At 54.5% G+C, this 22,031-nt stretch overlaps 1 long non-coding RNA gene across 1 annotated transcript in view; it reads right to left on the bottom strand.

Moving 5' to 3' along the window:
- Nucleotides 1-15,183, bottom strand: part of LOC140469363 (uncharacterized) — a 33,842-nt gene extending 18,659 nt beyond the window's left edge. The window contains exon 1 of the long non-coding RNA XR_011956078.1: nucleotides 15,043-15,183. This is a non-coding gene — a long non-coding RNA (uncharacterized lncRNA). The remainder of the gene's footprint in view (nucleotides 1-15,042) is intronic.
- Between the last annotated feature and the right edge of the window lie 6,848 nt (nucleotides 15,184-22,031).

Genomic DNA, 22,031 nt, shown 5'->3' with positions numbered 1-22,031 from the left:
CCTTTTTATGAAGTGCTTCAAGACGTTTCAACATGTTATTTAAACGCAAACTTTCTTTCGTATACATTAACAATTATTTTAATACAATCAATAACCGATGTCTCCAATCTTATTCTCTTCTGGTTAATAAGCAGGCTGTGTGCATTTATTGCAAACAAACTTTGATGAAGGCAGCCAACATCAAAGCACGCTCCCCACCCCCCACCCCTCCCCCAGTAATGCTCTCCAACCTCTTCCATCATGCACAAGGCACAGTAGCTTGATCACAGGCACCAACAGGTTCAAGAACAGCTTCTTCCTTGCTGCTATTAGACTGATGAAGGGACTCTCTAACTTCAAATAAAGTCGATCTTGCTCATGATCTTCTTTGTGCACCTCCTGAGCAGTGTAACCTGTGTCTTGCTCTGTCTAAGCACCCTTTGATCTCTTATGTCCTTGCTTGCTATGATTTGCCCGTACTGCTCGCAAAACAAAGCCTTTCACTGTACTGAGGTACATGTGACAACAATAGATCACATCAAATCAAACTGTAAAGTCAATACTCTTAATAATTACCCATATGCTAGTTCCATCCACCATGACTTTGATAAAGTCGTTCTTCCATCTCTCTTTATTCCCAATTTGTGGAAATCAATATTCAGGTTGCAAACTTTCTATTTAAGCCATTCTTTCCCAGGAGCACAAGTTTATGGAGCTCTTACCCTCATCAGACTTTCCTCATGTTTCAAAAGCTTTTAAGACCACAAACTTGCCACCGCTGTAGCTTTCTGACTGTGCATTATTTTTCTTTGGCAGATTCTCACCGCTCTCAAAAACGAATTTTAAAATGCTGCTGAAGCATAGTAGTTTTATGGCTGACCGTGGGAGACACCTCAATACAGTGCCAAATTGCACAAGACAGCCATCTCCAGCTCACTGCAGACAGTCGCTTGCACTGGTTATGCTCACGTCATGAGAAATACAAACAGTCAAATACATGAGTCAACTATGCTACCGGTAATGGACAGTATCGTCACTTCTCTTGTACAAACCCTTACCCATACCAGGTTGGATGGCAAAGTTTGAGGTTTGGCAGTTCTGCAGAATACAAAACTGAACTGTGGCTGTGGCTGTGCAAGTTAAAAAACAGTTACAGCAGAGAAAATGCCCATCAGATTTGCATAAACCGTTGGCTTGAGCAATCTAACATTAAATCGGACTGCTCCGATCTATCCCCACAGCTGTGTTCACTATTTTGTTTCAAGCAGTTAGCTCATTTTTCCTTCAGATCGACAATGGTCAATGCTTCACCCAGCCCCTGTCCCAAAGTATTACAGTATTACATTTCATTCTACTTTTCAAAAAAATCTACCAGCTTCTGTACCTTCATTCAAAACAAAAACATTTTCATTTGATATGCAATTTGCTCCTTTAAGCTTTTGATGCAGTATCCTATTGGGCTCAAGATCACTTTTTGGCTGGTTCCCTGCCTGTCAAAGACCCTGTGCATTTCCTGTTTTCCTTGTTGGTGGAATATCAGCGTCATTTTATCATTCATCCCTAATTACCTAGAGGGTAGTTGGAACAGTAAACCACAGTTCAAGCCCTTCAGCCCTCGATGCTGTGCTGACCTTTAACCCCACTCTAGGATCAGACTAACCTGCATACCCTACATTTTACTATCAGCCATGTGCCTATCCAAGAGTCGCTTAAATGTCCCAAATGTGCCTGTTAAGGGTAACCTCTGTAGCCTACACCATTGTAAGGTAGCACAGTTATCCTCTAACCACTCAGGTGGTGTTCTTTATTAAAACACAAGACTAAATTCTCCCCATATAGTGAACACAGCTGTGGGGATAAATCGGAGCAGTCCGATTTAATGTTAGATTGCTCAAGCCAACGGTTTATGCAAATCTGATGGGCATTTTCTCTGCTGTAACTGTTTTTTAACTTGCACAGCCACAGTTCAGTTTTGTATTCTGCAGAACTGCCAAACCTCAAACTTTACCACCACCGCTGGCAGTGCATTCCACGCACCTACCACTCGCCGTGTAAAGAACCGACCTCTGACAGTTAGGAGTTAGCTATGTGGGTCATGCAGTCACCTGTAGGCCACTCTAGGTCAAGGACAGCAGATTTCATTCCCTAATGAGCATCCGTGAACCAGATGGGGTTCCTATGTCAACAGCAGGCCATTAAGTTGACATTTTAATTCCAGATTTCATTGTATTCTGATTTCACCATCTACCACAGTGGGACTTAAACCCATGTGCCCAGAACATTTATCTGGGGCTCTGCATTATTAGTCCAGTGATACTACAGAGCAATTCCCCAGATGTATTCATCAACAATTCCTTCATCAGAACTATATTTGAATCGATTTAAAGTCAATTATTGCCAGTAAGTTGTTCAGCTTGCCTAACTGAGTGTTACCCTCAGATTTGAAGGCATTTCTCATTAAAGCCAAGTTAGAAAGGGCTTTTTCGAAGTAAGACTGGGGTTTTTGAGATTGCTTGAAAAGTTCCACTGAGTACACGACAAGTCCACAAGTAAATGGAAAGCACCCAGCAGGACAGTGAATATGGTAGCAACCCAACTACAAAATGGCTCCACAAAGATGGATCTCCAGAGGTTAAAACCAGTCTACTGCAGAAGAGGACTTTAGATTCCCTACAGTGTGGAAGCAGGCCCTTCGGCCCAACCAGTCCACACCAACCCTCTGAAGAGTAACCCACCCAGACCCATTTCCCTTTGACTAATGCACCTAACACTGTGGGCAATTTAGCATGGCCAATTCACCTGACTTGCACGTCTTGGGACTGTGGGAGGAAACTGGAGCACCCGGAGGAAACCCACGCAGATATGGGGAGAATTTAGTCTTGTGTTTTAATAAAGAACACCACCTGAGTGGTTAGAGGATAACTGTGCTACCTTACAATGGTGTAGGCTACAGAGGTTACCCTTAACAGGCACGTAAGCATCTCCATTACGGTGTGAAAGTGTTCCCAATAATACCAGGTTATTGATATGTTAATTGCTGCACTTTTTGCAGAGTCAAATTGATTAACCGTCTTTCCAGAACTAAAGAGAAAATTGGGATAGTTATCTTTCTTGACATCCCAAAGCACTTGACCACGAATGAAGTATACTGGAAGTGTAGTCGCTGTTGTATTGCAGGGAAATACAGCAGCCAATCTGCACGTAACAAACTCCCACAGGGAAAAAACAGTCGATAAATAATTAACTAATCGCATCTAATGATATTGGTTAAGAGTGATGTGTGAGCCAGGCACTATGAAAACTCCCTTTTTTTATTCAGTCATATGATGTGGGCATCATCGGCCAAGTCAGCGTTTATTGCCCATCCCTAATTGCTCTCGGGGGCAGTTAAGAGTCAACCACATCACTGTGGGTCTGGAGTCACACGTAGGCCAGACCAGTTAAGGGTGGCAGAGTTCTTTCCCTCAAGGAGGCTAGTAATCAGATGGGTTTTTCCAACAATCAACAATGGATTCATAGTCATCATCAGGCTCTTAATTCCAGATTCTTTTTTATTGGATTCAAATTCCACCATCTGCTGTAACAGGATTCGAACGCAGATCCCCGGAACATCACTGGATTAATAATCCAGCGATAATACCACTAAGCCACCATCTCCCCCACCTTGCCTGATGCTCTTCAAAAAGAATCCTGAGATCTCTTACAGCCACTCAAGGGAGCAGACCAGACCTTGGTTTAATGCCACTTTTGAAAGCGAGCACTTTAACAGTTCATCACAGAGATAATTGGGCAGCACGGTGGCTCAGTGGTTAGCACTGCTGCCTCACAGCACCAGGGTCCCAGGTTTGATTCCAACCTCAGGTGACTGTCTGTGTGGAATTTGCATGTTCTCCCCGTGTCTGCATGGGTTTCCTCCAGGTGCTCTGGTTTCCTCCCACAGTCCAAAGATGTGCAGGTCAGGTGAATTGGCCATGCTAAATTGCCCGTAGTGTTAGGTGCATTAGTCAGAGGGAAATGGGTCTGGGTGGTTTACTCTTCGGAGGGTTGGTGTGGACTTGTTGGGCTGAAGGGCCTGTTTCCACATTTTAGGGAATCTAATCTAATCTTATCTTAATAAATGTGCTGCTATCCTGACCTTCTGCCTCAAAGTCCAGAGGGCTGCCAACTCAGCCAAGTCTTTCAACTGCAGAAGTTGCAGAGTTCCATTCAATTCAATAAAAAACATCATTTATTTTTACACTTCTGGAACAGGAGCCCTACTTTAGAAAAATGCTCACTCAAGTGATCGAAGCCATTATACAGAGCAGATATTGGTAATATGCCAAAGGTGCCCTGACATCCACTGTTCTCTATGAAGTGAGCCAAGTTGTTAATTGTTGGGTTTAAGTGGAAGTCACGTGCTCCACTCCCATGATGCCTGGCAACTTCAATTCCAAAACTTCAAATGCCAAATGAAGCCTCACATAAGTGATCCCTCAACAAACATCAATCCCAGCCAAATTCGATCTCCCGGGGTGAAGTGGTTCACAAAATTAATCTGAAACAGGCTGAGAGCTCCAGGACTGAATCATATGAACCAGATCCTGAGGAGTTTAAAACCACTGATGAATGATGGAACGTGCCCATCTGATTCTGACAACATTTAGGAAATACAAATGCAGAAATCTGAACATAGACTGGTGTAGTTGTTCGCTGTCATGTCCCGGAGCTGTGGAGTTTCCTCCACTTTCTCAGATTCTGCATGAATCCATGTAAGATTCTGTTAACTCATTTATTAGATTCGAACCAGTCTAAACAGTATGGTATACAGGGGGCTAACACCTTGGACATCTTATCTGGGCTGACACCAATTGTTAAAATTAACTTGAGAATTCACTTATTAAAAAAAGTTCTGCAACTTACATATAAAAGAAGTGAAACTAACATGGTCACTAACAGATGAGAGACTTAACAAACAATCAAGGTATTTTTAAATGTATAATTTCAGTTACATCACACAATTGTGTACTCCACAACCACCTGATGAAGGAGCAGCGCTCCGAAAGCTAGTGCTTCCAATTAAACCTGTTGGACTATAACCTGGTGCTGTGTGATTTTTAATTTTGCACACCCCAGTCCAACACCAGCATCTCCAAATCATTCTCAGATTCTCTATTCCTTACTGTTCTACCTGTGAAAAATCTGTTGTAAATGTGCACACATCTGCTGGACACTTCATTCACCCTCATGATACCTGTCATTCAATCATTTTGTACTCTCAGCCCACTTACCTCCTTATTAACTGTTCATCTGGACCATAGAATCCCTACGTTGCAGATAGAGTGCCCTTTGGCTCTGCATCGACCCTCTAAAAAGCATCCCATCCAGACACACCCAATCCCCTTCACCCCACATTTCCCAAGGCCAATCCACCTAGCCTGCACATCCCTGGACATTCTGGGTAATTTTGCACTGCCAAGCACATTAACCTGCACATCTGTGGGAGGAACCAGAGTATCCAAAGAAAACCCACACAGACATAGGGAGAACATGCAAACTCCTCAGACAGTCACCCAAGACTGGAATCGAACCTAGGTTCCTGGCATTCAGAAGCAGCTGTGCTACCCATTTTCCCTTTCTAATCAAACCAACCTGGAAATGTAACCCTTTGTGTTTCTCTGTCCACAGATGTTGTCTGACTGCTTGAGAGTTTCTACCAACTTCCAAATTTAATACCAAAATTAAAGTCTTACCCTTTACTCTGATAAATATCAATACAGTTGCAGCGTTGAACTTGACACTATCTGTGTCTGCTCCCTCCCCGGGGAACTCTAGTGTAGAATAGCCCTAAGTGCTCACCTGCCTCCTGCACAACTTCAGGCTGCAATCACACAGTGTGCTGGAGGCGGAACACCATTGAGATGGTCGGAGGGAGTGAAACCTGACCAAATGAGAGAGACAGCAACATGAAGGTATGTCAGTGGAGGAGATGAAATATTTCGGCCAATGCTAATCTGAAACAGAAACACTGGTATGAAGTTGTAGAACCAAATAGCTGCCTCAGTGCTGCAAAACTCCAATCTGTGCAGCAAAATTTACAGAAACATTATAAATAGGTGCAGAATTAGGTCATTTGGCCTCTCAACCACATACTGTTAGCCAATACAATCAAGATCAACGTGATCTTCATTTTCCTGCTGGTCCCCCATAACCGAGACCCCATTATCCATTAGCAATCTGTCAAACTCAGCCTTGAGTGTATTTACTGTCCTTGCCTCCATCATTCTCTGTGAAAAAGGAGTCCAAACTAGCAAACCTCAATGACAAATTCCTTCTTATTTGAATCGATGTGAAAATTGAGACCTTCGTGCACCCAATTTCCATAGATATTTGGCCCTTGAAACCTGTTCAACCACTCAATAAGATCATGGCTAATTTAGCTGCGCCTTCAAATTCACATTCCTGCCGATCCAATCATAATCCTTGTTGGTCAAGTATCTACCTACCTCGGCCTTACAAATGTTTCATAGCTCTATCACCCCAACACTCTGGGATCAAACTTCCACAGGCTTATGATGCTCGGAGAAGAAAATACATTTGCCTTCTGGAATGCGGACCCCACATACTTCTAGACCTGGAACGCTGACCCTCCACCTCCACACTCCCCTCCTTCCCACCCACCCACCCCCCGGGTATGGAACGCTGATCCCCACCTGCCCCACAACCCCCAGATCTGGTACCACCATCCAACACCCCCGAACCTGGAACACTGATCCTACCCATTCTCCAGCCTCCCCCCATATCCGGAACCATGACATCACCCCCCCCACCTCCACAATCCAGAACCCTGACATCACCCGCCCCCCCACCCCACATCCGGAACCCTGACATCACCCGCCCCCCTCCCCCCACATCCGGAACCCTGACATCACCCCCTCCCCCCCTTCCCCCCACATCCGGAACCCTGACATCACCCGCCCCCCTCCCCCCCCCACATCCGGAACCCTGACATCACCCGCCCCCCTCCCCCCACATCCGGAACCCTGACATCACCCCCTCCCCCCCCCCCCCCCCCCACCACATCCGGAACCCTGACATCACCCCCTCCCACTCCACCCCCCCCCCCCACCCCACATCCGGAACCCTGACATCACCCGCCCCCCTCCCCCCACATCCGGAACCCTGACATCACCCGCCCCCCTCTCCCCACATCCGGAACCCTGACATCACCCGCCCCCCTCCCCCCACATCCGGAACCCTGACATCACCCGCCCCCCTCCCCCCACATCCGGAACCCTGACATCACCCGCCCCCCTCCCCCCACATCCGGAACCCTGACATCACCCCCTCCCCCCACATCCGGAACCCTGACATCACCCGCCCCCCTCCCCCCCCACATCCGGAACCCTGACATCACCCGCCCCCCTCCCCCCACATCCGGAACCCTGACATCACCCGCCCCCCTCCCCCCCCACATCCGGAACCCTGACATCACCCCCTCCCCCCCCCCCACCCCACATCCGGAACCCTGACATCACCCGCCCCCCTCCCCCCACATCCGGAACCTTGACATCACCCCCTCCCCCCCCCTCCCCCCACATCCGGAACCCTGACATCACCCGTTCCCCCCCACCCCCATCCGGAACCCTGACATCACCCGCCCCGCCCCCCCCCCCCCCCCCCCGCCACATCCGGAACCCTGACATCACCCCCCCCCCCCCCCCCCACATCCGGAACCCTGACATCACCCGCCCCCCCCCCCCCCCCCCCCCCCCCCCCCCCCCCCCCCCCCCCCCACACACATCCGGAACCCTGACATCACCCGCCCCCCTCCCCCCCACCACATCCGGAACCCTGACATCACCCCCTCCCCCCCCCTCCCCCCACATCCGGAACCCTGACATCACCCCCCTCCCCCCCACCTCCCGCCACATCCGGAACCCTGACATCACCCCCTCCCCCCACATCCGGAACCCTGACATCACCCCCTCCCCCCCACCCTCCCCCCACATCCGGAACCCTGACATCACACCCTCCCCCCCCCCTCCCCCCACATCCGGAACCCTGACATCACCCCCTCCCCCCACATCCGGAACCCTGACATCACCCCCTCCCCCCCCTCTCCCCCCACATCCGGAACCCTGACATCACCCCCCCCTCCCCCCACCCCACATCCGGAACCCTGACATCACCCGTTCCCCCCCCCCCCCATCCGGAACCCTGACATCACCCGCCCCACCCCCCCCCCCCCACATCCGGAACCCTGACATCACCCGCCCCACCCCCCCCCCCCACATCCGGAACCCTGACATCACCCCCCCCCCCCACATCCGGAACCCTGACATCACTCCCCCCGCCCCCCCCACATCCAGAACCCTGACATCACCCGCCCCCCCCCCACCCACACACATCCGGAAACCTGACATCATCCCCCCCCCCCCCCACATCCGGAACCCTGACATCACCCGTTCCCCCCCCCCCCCCATCCGGAACCCTGACATCACCCGTTCCCCCCCCCCACATCCGGAACCCTGACATCACCCGCCCCACCCCCCCCCCCACATCCGGAACCCTGACATCACCCGCCCCACCCCCCCCCCCCCACATCCGGAACCCTGACATCACCCGCCCCACCCCCCCCCCCACATCCGGAACCCTGACATCACCCCCCCCCCCCCCCCCCACACATCCGGAACCCTGACATCATCCCCCCCCCCCCAACATCCGGAACCCTGACATCACCCACCCCCCCCCCCCACATCCGGAACCCTGACATCACCCGCCCCCCCCCCCCCAAATCCGGAACCCTGTCATCACCCGCCCCCCCCCCCCATCCGGAACCCTGACATCACCCGTTCCCCCCCCCCCCATCCGGAACCCTGACATCACCCGCCCCACCCCCCCCCCCACATCCGGAACCCTGACATCACTCCCCCCGCCCCCCCCACATCCGGAACCCTGACATCACCCGCCCCCCCCCCCCACCCACACACATCCGGAAACCTGACATCATCCCCCCCCCCCCCACATCCGGAACCCTGACATCACTCCCCCCGCCCCCCCCACATCCGGAACCCTGACATCACCCGCCCCCCCCCCCCACCCACACACATCCGGAAACCTGACATCATCCCCCCCCCCCCCCCCAACATCCGGAACCCTGACATCACCCACCCCCCCCCCCCCACATCCGGAACCCTGACATCACCCACCCCCCCCCCCACATCCGGAACCCTGACATCACCCGCCCCCCCCCCCACCCACACACATCCGGAACCCTGACATCACCCGCCCCCCCCCCCACCCACACACATCCGGAACCCTGACATCACCCGCCCCCCCCCCCACCCACACACATCCGGAACCCTGACATCATCCCCCCCCCCCCCCCACATCCGGAACCCTGACATCACCCGCCCCCCCCCCCCACATCCGGAACCCTGACATCACCCGCCCCCCCCCCCCACCCACACACATCCGGAACCCTGACATCACCCGCCCCCCCCCCCACATCCGGAACCCTGACATCACCCGCCCCCCCCCCCCACCCACACACATCCGGAACCCTGACATCACCCGCCCCCCCCCCCCCACCCACACACATCCGGAACCCTGACATCACCCGCCCCCCCCCCCCACATCCGGAACCCTGACATCACCCGCCCCCCCCCCCACCCACACACATCCGGAACCCTGACATCACCCACCCCCCCCCCCCCCACATCCGGAACCCTGACATCACCCACCCCCCCCCCCCCACATCCGGAACCCTGACATCACCCACCCCCCCCCCCCCACATCCGGAACCCTGACATCACCCACCCCCCCCCCCCCCACATCCGGAACCCTGACATCACCCACCCCCCCCCCCCCCCACATCCGGAACCCTGACATCACCCACCCCCCCCCCCCCCACATCCGGAACCCTGACATCACCCACCCCCCCCCCCCCCCACATCCGGAACCCTGACATCACCCACCCCCCCCCCCCCCCCACATCCGGAACCCTGACATCACCCACCCCCCCCCCCCCCCACATCCGGAACCCTGACATCACCCACCCCCCCCCCCCCCCACATCCGGAACCCTGACATCACCCACCCCCCCCCCCCACATCCGGAACCCTGACATCACCCACGCCCCCCCCCCCCCCCCACATCCGGAACCCTGACATCCCCCCCCCCCCACATCCGGAACCCTGACATCCCCCCCCATTATCCGGAACCCTGACATCACCCACCCCCCCCCCCACATCCGGAACCCTGACATCACCCCCCCCCCCCCCCAACATCCGGAACCCTGACATCACCCCCTCCCCCCCCCCCCCCCAACATCCGGAACCCTGACATCACCCCCCCCCCCCCCCCCCAACATCCGGAATCCTGACATCACCCCCCCCCCCCCAACATCCGGAACCCTGACATCCCCCCCCCCCCCGCCCCCCAACATCCGGAACCCTGACATCCCCCCCCCCCCACATCCGGAACCCTGACATCCCCCCCCCCCCCCCACATCCGGAACCCTGACATCCCCCCCCCCCACATCCGGAACCCTGACATCACCCACCAACCCCCCCACATCCGGAACCCTGACATCCCCCCCCCACATCCGGAATCCTGACATCACCCGCCCCCCCCCCCCACATCCGGAACCCTGACATCATCCCCCCCCCCCAACATCCGGAACCCTGACATCACCCCCCCCCCCCCACCAACATCCGGAACCCTGACATCATCCCCCCCCCCCAACATCCGGAACCCTGACATCACCCCCCCCCCCACCAACATCCGGAACCCTGACATCCCCCCCCCCCACCCCCCAACATCCGGAACCCTGACATCCCCCCCCCCCCCACATCCGGAACCCTGACATCCCCCCCCCACATCCGGAACCCTGACATCACCCACACCCCCGCCACATCCGGAACCCTGACATCACCCACACCCCCGCCACATCCGGAACCCTGACATCACCCTCCCCCTCACCCCCCAACTCACCCCCACATCCGGAACCCTGGCATCACCCTCCCCCTCACCCCCCACCCCACCCCACCCCCACATCCGGAACCCTGACATCACCCCCCCCCCCCCAAAACCCAGAACCCAGAGATCACCCTCCCCTTCACCCCCCACCCCCCCACCGCACCCCCACACCCGGAGTCCTGGCATCACCCTCCCCCTCACCCCCACACCCGGAACCCTGGCATCACCCTGGCATCACCCTCCCCCCCCCCCCACCCCCCCACCCCACCCCAAATCCGGAACCCTGACATCACCCTCCCCCTCACCCCCCACCCCACCCCCAATCCGGAACCCTGACATCACCCTCCCCCTCACCCCTCACCCCCCACCCCACCCCACCCCCAATCCGGAACCCTGACATCACCCTCCCCCTCACCCCCCACCCCACCCCACCCCCAATCCGGAACCCTGACATCACCCTCCCCCTCACCCCCCACACCACAACCCTGACATCACCCTCCCCCTCACCCCCCACCCCACCCCACCCCCAATCCGGAACCCTGACATCACCCTCCCCCTCACCCCCCACACCACACCACCCCACCCCCAATCCGGAACCCTGACATCACCCTCCCCCTCACCCCCCACCCCACCCCCAATCCGGAACCCTGACATCACCCTCCCCCTCACCCCCCACCCCACCCCACCCCCAATCCGGAACCCTGACATCACCCTCCCCCTCACCCCCCACCCCACCCCCACATCCGGAACCCTGGCATCACCCTCCCCCTCACCCCCCATCCCACCCCCACATCCGGAACCCTGGCATCACCCTCCCCCTCACCCCCCACGCCCCCCCCCAACTTCCGGAACCCGGCCATCACCCTCCCCCTCACCCCCCACGCCCCCCCCCAACTTCCGGAACCCTGACATCGCCCACCCCCCCCCCCCCCCACATCCGGAACCCTGACATCGCCCACCCCCCCCCACATCCGGAACCCTGACATCACCCACCCCCCCCCACATCCGGAACCCGGCCATCACCCCCCCCCCAAAACCCAGAACCCGGAGATCACCCTCCCCTTCACCCCCCAACCCCCCACCGCACCCCCACACCCGGAGTCCTGGCATCACCCTCCCACCCCACCACCTCACCCGGAACCCTGACATCACCCCCCCCCCAAAACCCAGAACCCGGAGATCACCCTCCCCTTCACCCCCCACCCCCCCACCGCACCCCCACACCCGGAGTCCTGGCATCACCCTCCCCCCCCCCCCCACCCCACCACCTCACCCGGAACCCTGGCATCACCCTCCCCCTCACCCCCACACCCGGAACCCTGGCATCACCCTGGCATCACCCTCCCCCCCCCCACCACCCCCCAACCCCACCCCCAATCCGGAACCCTGACATCACCCTCCCCATCACCCCCCACCCCACCCCCAATCCGGAACCCTGACATCACCCTCCCCCTCACCCCTCACCCCCAACCCCACCCCCAATCCGGAACCCTGACATCACCCTCCCCCTCACCCCCCACCCCACCCCACCCCACCCCCAATCCGGAACCCTGACATCACCCTCCCCCTCACCCCCCACCCCACCCCACCCCACCCCCAATCCGGAACCCTGACATCACCCTCCCCCTCCCCCTCACCCCCCACCCCACCCCACCCCACCCCACCCCCAAATCCGGTACACTGACATCACCCTCCCCCTCACCCCCCACCCCACCCCACCCCACCCCCAATCCGGAATCCTGACATCACCCTCCCCCTCACCCCCCACCCCACCCCACCCCCAATCCGGAACCCTGACATCACCCTCCCCCTCACCCCCCACCCCACCCCACCCCACCCCCAATCCGGAACCCTGACATCACCCTCCCCCTCACCCCCCACCCCACCCCCAATCCGGAACCCTGACATCACCCTCCCCCTCACCCCCCACCCCACCCCCAATCCGGAACCCTGACATCACCCTCCCCCTCACCCCCCACCCCACCCCCAATCCGGAACCCTGACATCACCCTCCCCTCACCCCCCACCCCACCCCCAATCCGGAACCCTGACATCACCCTCCCCCTCACCCCCCACCCCACCCCCAATCCGGAACCCTGACATCACCCTCCCCCTCACCCCCCACCCCACCCCCAATCCGGAACCCTGACATCACCCTCCCCCTCACCCCCCACCCCACCCCCAATCCGGAACCCTGACATCACCCTCCCCCTCACCCCCCACCCCACCCCACCCCTCCCCACCCCCAATCCGGAACCCTGACATCACCCTCCCCCTCACCCCCCACCCCACCCCCCCCCCAATCCGGAACCCTGACATTACCCTCCCCCTCCCACCTCCCCCCCCCCAATCCGGAACCCTGACATTACCCTCTCCCTCCCACCTCCCCCCCCCCAATCCGGAACCCTGACATTACCCTCTCCCCGACCCCCCACCCCCCCCCAATCCGGAACCCTGACATTACCCTCCCCCCCACCCCCCACCCCACCCCCCCCCCCCCCAATCCGGAACCCTGACATTACCCTCTCCCCCACCCCACCCCCCCCCCCCAATCCGGAACCCTGACATTACCCTCCCCCTCACCCCCCACCCCCCCCAATCCGGAACCCTGACATTACCCTCCCCCTCACCCCCCACCCCCCCCAATCCGGAACCCTGACATTACCCTCCCCCTCACCCCCCACCCCCCCCAATCCGGAACCCTGACATCACCCTCCCCCTCACCCCCCACCCCACCCCCCCCCCAATCCGGAACCCTGACATTACCCTCCCCCTCACCCCCCACCCCCCCCAATCCGGAACCCTGACATTACCCTCCCCCTCACCCCCCACCCCCCCCAATCCGGAACCCTGACATTACCCTCCCCCTCACCCCCCACCCCCCCCCAATCCGGAACCCTGACATTACCCTCCCCCTCACCCCCCACCCCCCCCCAATCCGGAACCCTGACATCACCCTCCCCCTCACCCCCCACCCCACCCCAATCCGGAACCCTGACATCACCCTCCCCCTCACCCCCCACCCCACCCCCAATCCGGAACCCTGACATCACCCTCCCCCTCACCCCCCACCCCACCCCACCCCCAATCCGGAACCCTGACATCACCCTCCCCCTCACCCCCCACCCCACCCCTCCCCACCCCCAATCCGGAACCCTGACATTACCCTCCCCCTCACCCCCCACCCCCCACCAATCCGGAACCCTGACATCACCCTCCCCCTCAACCCCCACCCCACCCCCAATCCGGAACCCTGACATCACCCTCCCCCTCACCCCCCACCCCACCCCACCCCCAATCCGGAACCCTGACATCACCCTCCCCCTCACCCCCCACCCCACCCCACCCCACCCCACCCCACCCCACCCCTCCCCACCCCCAATCCGGAACCCTGACATCACCCTCCCCCTCACCCCCCACCCCACCCCACCCCCAATCCGGAACCCTGACATCACCCTCCCCCTCACCCCCCACCCCACCCCACCCCACCCCACCCCACCCCCAATCCGGAACCCTGACATCACCCTCCCCCTCACCCCCCACCCCACCCCCCCCCCAATCCGGAACCCTGACATTACCCTCCCCCTCACCCCCCACCCCACCCCACCCCCAATCCGGAACCCTGACATCACCCTCCCCCTCACCCCCCCACCCCACCCCACCCCCACCCCCCAATCCGGAACCCTGACATTACCCTCCCCCTCACCCCCCACCCCCCCCAATCCGGAACCCTGACATTACCCTCCCCCTCACCCCCCCCCCCAATCTGGAACCCTCACATTACCCCCCCCCCCCCATCCGGAGCCCTGACATTACCTACTTCCCCGAACTCCCCTCACCCCCACCTGGAAGCCTGTTATCCCCCACCTCCCATCACCTCCATCCGGAACCCTGACATTGCAACCCCCGACATCCCACCCCCTACCCCCGATATCTGGAATCCTGACCCCATTTCCCACCCCCATGATCTGGAACACTGTTCCCTTCCCGCCCCCCTCTATCTGAAGTACTGACCCCATTTCCCTCCCCCCTTGCCCGATACCCTGATCCCTCCACCCCCTCCCCCGTGCCGTGCCCCCTCCCCCGGGGGATTGCTCCTTACCAGCAGTGGGTTAGCGGAGTCTCCTGGGGCCGGGTTACAATGTATCCACTTGCTCCGCTACCTCGGGCCGGGGTTACACTGTATCCCCCTTCCCAGACCCAGCCACACACCGTCCACCCCGACTCACGGGCACAGACCCCGTGAGCGCGCGTCTGCTCATCTGGGGCGTGCACGCACTGGGCAGCGTGACCTGAGCACGGCGTTGCTTCACCAATATTGTTTCCAGGCTAGCGGGACTCCCTGAAAATAAACATTCTTTTCCCAGGATAACTCTCGCACATGTAGCTTTATGTTTTATCTCACCATTTTTTTTTTGCAAAGAAGAGACACGAAGACTTCAAAAAGAGTGGAAAGTCGGCTTGGATAAATAATCTTAGAATAATAGACTGGTGACAGTAGAAAATGAGACTATTCTGCCTTTTGCCTTCGTGCTATAATAACGCATCTCAGTAAATCCTGACTCCCATTATTTCCCTGCAGCCCTAAGCTCTTTACAGATGATGATTCACTTTCCTTTTAGAGCCATACAACATAGACTCTTCAGCCCAACTCGTCCATGCTGACCAGATAATGTATCCCAAACTGAATTAGTCCCTTTTGCCTTCATTTGTCCCATGTCCCTCTACACCTTTCCTATCCACGTACTTGTCCAAAAGTCTTCTAAGGGTTGTGATTGTACCATCCTCTACTACTTCCTCTAGCAGTTCAGACCCTCTGTGTGAAAAAGTTTCCCTTCAGGTCCCTTTTAAATCTTTCCCCTCTCGTGTTAAACCTAGTTTTGGACTCTCCTTCCCTCGGCAAAAGACACTGGCTAATCACCTAATGTATGCCCCTCATGATTTTATAAATCTCTGCTCGGTCACCCCTCACCAGGGGAAAAAGTCCCAGCCTCTCCAGTCATAGTAATAGAGTCACACAGGATGGAAATAGACCCTTCGGTCCAACCAGTCCATGCTGACCTTAATCCCAAACTAAACTAGTCCCACCTACCTACTCTTGGCCCATACCCCCTCCAAACCATGCATCCATTCAAATGTCTTTTAAACGCTGTAATTGTATCAGTCCCGGCAACATCCTGGTAAATTTTCCTAATTTTTTGAAAGTCACCATTGAATATGCCTCCGCTATTCTCTCTGGCAGTACATTCCAAGTCAAGATTAGAGTGGTGCTGGAAAAGCACAGCAGGTAGGTCTCTCCTTATGAAAGGCTTTTGCCCGAAACATCGACTTTCTTGCTTCTCGGATGCTGCCTGACCTGCTGTGCTTTTCCAGCACCACTCTAATCTTGTCTCTAACCTCCAGCATCTGCAGTACCCACTGCAGCCTAGTACATTCCAAGGCCTAACCAGATCTTGACTTTCTTCTGGGCATGAGGGGCATGGATAGGATAAACAGACAAAATCTTTTCCCTGGGATGGGGAAGTCCAGAACTACAGGGTGAGAGGGGAATGATATAAAAGAGACCTAAGGGCCAACTTTTTCATGCAGTGGGTGGTACGGGTATGGAATGAGCAGCCAGAGGAAGTGGTGGAGGCAACTACAATTGCAACATTTAAAAGGCATCTGGATGGGTATATGAATAGGAAGGGTTTGGAGGGATATGGGCCAGGTGCTGGTAGGTGGGACTAGATTGGGTTAGGATATCTGGCCATCATGGATGAGTTAGACCAAAGGGTCTGTTTCCATGCTGTACATCTCTATGACTCGATGACTCTATCTGGATCAACATTTATTGCCCATCCCTAATTGCCTTCATGAATGTAATGGCAAGCTGCCTTCTTGAACCACTCCAGTCCTTGGGGTTTCACACTGCACTGTATGAAAAGAAGTTCCAAGATTCTGAAGCACAGGAATGACAATATATTTCCAAGTTAGGATGATATTTGGCTTGGACTGGAATTTGCAAATCAGAAGTGTTTAAGGACTCTCAGTCTATGCTTGGTGGCATTTAACTGGCAGAATGCTGAGAAGCCTGGACAGACTGGATATAGAGAAGATGTTTCCACTAGAAAGAGAGACTAGCAGCCAGAATGAAGGGGTGATTCTTTAGAACAGGTATGAGGAGGAATTTCTTCAGCCAGACGGTGGTTAATCTTTGGAACCCATTGCTGCAGATGGCTGTGGAGGCCAAGTCATTGAGTTTATTTAAGACTGAGATAGACAGGTTAATTCTTGTGAAGGGGATCAAGGGTTACAGGGAGAAGGCAGAAGAATGGAGTTGAGAAATATATTCTGAAGAAGGGTTACACCCGAAATGTTGACTTCTCCACCTCCTGATGCAGCCTGGCTTGCTGTGTTCTTCCAGCCTCCTGTCTGTCTACTTTCAATTCCAGCATCTGCATTTTTTTTGTCTCTGATAAAGTATGGAGCTGCAAAAAGCACAGCAGGTCAAGCAGTATCTGAGGAGCAGGGGAGTCGCCACTTCAGATCAGGACTGGGGAGGGGGAAGGGGGCTGAGAAATAAATAGAGGGGGGGAGGTGGGGCTGGGGGAAAGCTAGGTGGGATGGTGATAGGTGGATATAGGTAGGAGGTAATTGTGATTGGTCAGTGGGAAGGATGGTGCGGACAGATAGGAAGGAAGATGGACAGGTTTAGGTCAGGACAAGGGGTAGGGTGGACCTGGGATGAGATGGAGGGTGGGAAGATTTGGAAGCTGGTGAATTCTATGTCAAGACCATAGAATTCCGGATCAGAGTTGATGATCTGGAATCTGAGCTTCAAACACTGTGGCACATCCGGGAGGGGGAGAGTTACCTGGACACTTTGTTTCAGGAGGCAGTCACACCTGGGAGATTAAGTAATTCACATTCAGCTAGTGATCAGGCTCATCAGAGTGTGACTGTAAGTGAGGCAGGTCGGGGGAACCTGAGTTCAGGAGTGGAGGAGCCTCAGCCCTTGACCTTGTCCAACAGGTATGAGATTCTTGCTCCCTGTACGGATGAGGAAAAGGGCTCTGGACAGGATGAGCCAACTGACCAAGGCACCATTGTGCAGAAGGCCATTCAAGAGGGGGGAGTTAATAGACAAGTAGTGGTTATAGGGGATTCTATAATTAGGGGGACAGATAGTATCCTTTGCAAGCCGGATCGGGAGTCTCACATGGTGTGTTGCCTGCCCGGTGCCAGGGTGCGGGACATCTCCGACCGGCTTGAAAGGATATTGCAGCGGGAGGGGGAGGATCCAGTTGTTGTGGTCCACGTTGGTACTAACAACATAAGCAAGACTAGGGTGGAGGACCTGTTTGGGGATTACGAGGCACTAGGCAGGAAATTGAAGCACAGGTCTTCAAGGGTCGTAATCTCCGGATTACTGCCTGAGCCACGTGCCAATTGGCACAGGGACAAGAAAATTAGGCAAGTAAACACGTGGCTAAGGGATTGGTGTGGGAAAGAGGGATTCCACTTCATGGGGCATTGGCATCAGTTTTGGAACAGGGGGGATCTGTACCGTTGGGACGGTCTCCACCTGAACCGATCAGGTACCAATGTTCTAGCGAAGAGGATAAATAGGGTGGTCAGTAGGACTTTAAACTTCTGAGTTGGGGGGAAGGGAAAGTAAAAGCAACAGGGAGTATGGCGTTAAATGGAAAGACAAGCAGCAGGATAGCATGTGTCCAGGCGGATTTAAAATTGAGGCAGACTGGGAATGCAGAAAAAAGCAAGGATAACTTAGGACATCATATGACTTCCAATATCTCTTTTGATAAGAAAGTTAGCATTAAGGCGCTTTACCTGAATGCGCGTAGCATTCATAACAAAGCAGATGAACTAATGGCACAGATCATAGTGAATGATTATGATGTGGTAGGCATCACAGAGACTTGGTTACAGGAGGGTCAGGACTGGCAGTTAAACCTCCAAGGATTTTCAACTTATCGAAAAGACAGGGAGGTCGGCAGAGGGGGTGGGGTTGCCTTGTTAGTTAAGAACAATATTAAATCTATGGCACTGAATGACATAGCGTCAGATGATGTGGAGTCTGTGTGGGTGGAATTGAGGAACCACAAAGGCAAAAAAACCATAATTGGAGTTGTGTACAGACCTCCTAACAGTGGTCAGGAGTAGGCACGCAACATGTACCGGGAAATAGAGAAGGCATGTCAGAAAGGCAAGGTCACGGTGATCATGGGAGACTTCAATATGCAGGTGGACTGGGTAAATAATGTTGCCAGTGGATCCAAAGAAAGGGAATTCATGGAATGCTTACAGGATGGCTTTTTGGAACAGCTTGTCATGGAGCCCACAAGGGAGCAGGCTATTCTGGACCTAGTGCTTTGCAATGAACCAGACTTTATAAAAGATCTTAAAGTAAGGGAACCCTTAGGAAGCAGCGATCATAATATGGTAGAGTTCAGTCTGGAGTTTGAAAGAGAGAAGGCAAAATCGGATGTAATGGTGTTACAGTTAAATAAAGGTAATTATGAGGGCATGTGAGAGGAACTGACAAAAATAGACTGGAAGCAGAGGCTTGCAGGGAAGACAGTAGAGCAAAAATGGCAGGAATTTGTAGGTATAATTGAGGACACTGTACAGAGGTTCATCCCCAAGAAAAGAAAGATTATCCAGGGAGGGATTAGACAGCCATGGCTGCCAAAGGAAGTCAGGAAATGTATTAAAGAAAAAGAGAGATCCTATAAAGTGGCCAAGAGCAGTGGGAAATCGGAAGATTGGGAAGGCTACAAAAACAAACAGAGGATAACAAAGAGAGTAATAAGAAAGGAGAGGATCAAATATGAAGGTAGGCTAGCCAGTAATATTAGAAACGATAGTAAAAGTTTCTTTCAATACATAAGAAACAAACGACAGACAAAAGTAGACATTGGGCCACTTCAAACTGATGCTGGAAGCCTAGTGATGGGAGATAAGGAAATAGCAGGAGAACTTAACAAGTACTTTGCGTCAGTTTTCACAGTGGAAGACAGGAGTAATATCCCAACAATTAAAGGGAGTCAGGAGGCTGAGTTGAGTATGGCTTTCATTATAAAAGATATAGTGCTAGAAAAGCTAAAAAGTCTTAAAATTGATAAATCTCCTGGCCCCGATGGGATACGTCCTAGAGTTCTGAAAGAGGTGGCTGAGGAAATAGCGGAGGCATTGGTTGAGATCTTTCAAGAGTCACTGGAGTCATGGAAAGTCCCGGATGATTGGAAGATCGCGGTTGTAACCCCATTGTTCAAGAAAGGATCGAGACAAAAGATGGAAAATTATAGGCCAATTAGCCTAACCTCGGTTGTTGGTAAAATTCTAGAATCCATCATTAAGGATGAGGTTTCTAAATTCTTAGAAGAGCAGAGTCTGATTAGAACAAGTCATCATGGATTTAGTAGGGGGAGGTCATGCCTGACAAACCTGTTGGTATTCTTTGAAGAGGTGACAAGCAGGTTAGACCAGGGAAACCCAGTGGATGTGGTCTATCTAGACTTCCAAAAGGCCTTTGATAAGGTGCCACACGGGAGGCTGCTGAGCAAGTTGAGGGCCCATGGTGTTCGAGGTGAGCTACTGGAATGGATTGAGGATTGGCTGTCTGACAGAAGGCAGAGAGTTGGGATAAAAGGTTCTTTTTCAGAATGGCAGCCAGTGACGAGCAGTGTCCCGCAGGGTTCAGTGTTGGGACCACAGCTGTTCGCATTATATATTAATGATCTGGATGAAGGGACTGGGAGCATTCTAGCGAAGCTTTGCCGATGATACGAAGATAGGTGGACAGGCAGGTAGTACTGAGGAAGTGGGGAGGCTGCAGAAGGATCTAGACAGTTTGGGAGAGTGGTCCAGGAAATGGCCGATGGAATTCAACATGAACAAATGCGAGGTCTTGCACTTTGGCAAAAAGAATAAAAGCACAGACTACTTTCTAAACGGTGAGAAAATTCATAAAGCCAAAGTACAAAGGGATCTGGGAGTACTAGTCGAGGATTCTCTAAAGGTCAACATGCAGGTTGAGTCCGTGATTAAGAAAGCGAATGCGATGTTGTCACTTATCTCAAGAGGGTTGGAATATAAAAACACCATTGTGCTACTGAGACTTTATAAAGCTCTGGTTAGGCCCCATTTGGAGTACTGTGTCCAGTTTTGGTCCCCACACCTCAGGAAGGACATACTGGCACAGGAACATGTCCAGCGGAGATTCACACGGATGATCCCTGGGATGGTAGGTCTAACATATGAGGAACGGCTGAGGATCTTGGGATTGTATTCATTGGAGTTTAGAAGATTAAGGGGAGACTTAATAGAGACGTACAAGATAATACATGGCTTGGAAAGGGTGGATGCTAGGAAATTGTTTCCGTTAGGCGAGGAGACTAGGACCCGTGGACACAGCCTTAGAATTAGAGGGGGTCATTTCAGAACAGAAATGTGGAGACATTTCTTCAGCCAGAGAGTGGTGGGCCTGTGGAATTCATTGCCGCAGAGTGCAGTGGAGGCCGGGACGCTAAATGTCTTCAAGGCAGAGATTGATAGATTCTTGTTGTCTCGGGGAATTAAGGGCTATGGGGAGAATGCGGGTAAGTGGAGTTGAAGTGCCCAGCAGCCATGATTGAATGGCAGAGTGGACTCGATTGGCCGAATGGCCTTACTTCCACTCCTATGTCTTATGGTCTTATATGGTTGTAAGATCCTAAGGCGGAAGATGAGGTGTTCTTCCTCCAGTTTGCGTGTGGCCTTATTTTGATGGTGGAGGAGGCCCAGGATGGACTTGTCATCAGGGGTTTGGGAGGAAGAGTTGAAAGGACTGACAACTGGAAGATGGGGTTGATTGAAGTGTACGAACCACAGATGTTCCCTGAACCAGTCCCCGAGTTTGCACCCAGTCTCTCTGGTGTGGAGGAGACCACATTGGAAGCAACGGATGCAATAAATCAGGTTCAAGGAAATGCAGGTGCATTGCTAAGTTGTTCCAATGTATCTTGTAGGTGGTACACACTTCTTACATGTGCATCAATGGTACATCAAATTAAAATTATATATATTAGATGGAGTGCCAATCAAATG

This window comes from Chiloscyllium punctatum, chromosome 49, assembly GCF_047496795.1.
Source record: "Chiloscyllium punctatum isolate Juve2018m chromosome 49, sChiPun1.3, whole genome shotgun sequence".
Taxonomy (NCBI): domain Eukaryota; kingdom Metazoa; phylum Chordata; class Chondrichthyes; order Orectolobiformes; family Hemiscylliidae; genus Chiloscyllium; species Chiloscyllium punctatum.
Note: the sequence above shows the minus strand (reverse complement) of the source record. Positions and strands in the feature narration are given on the sequence as shown.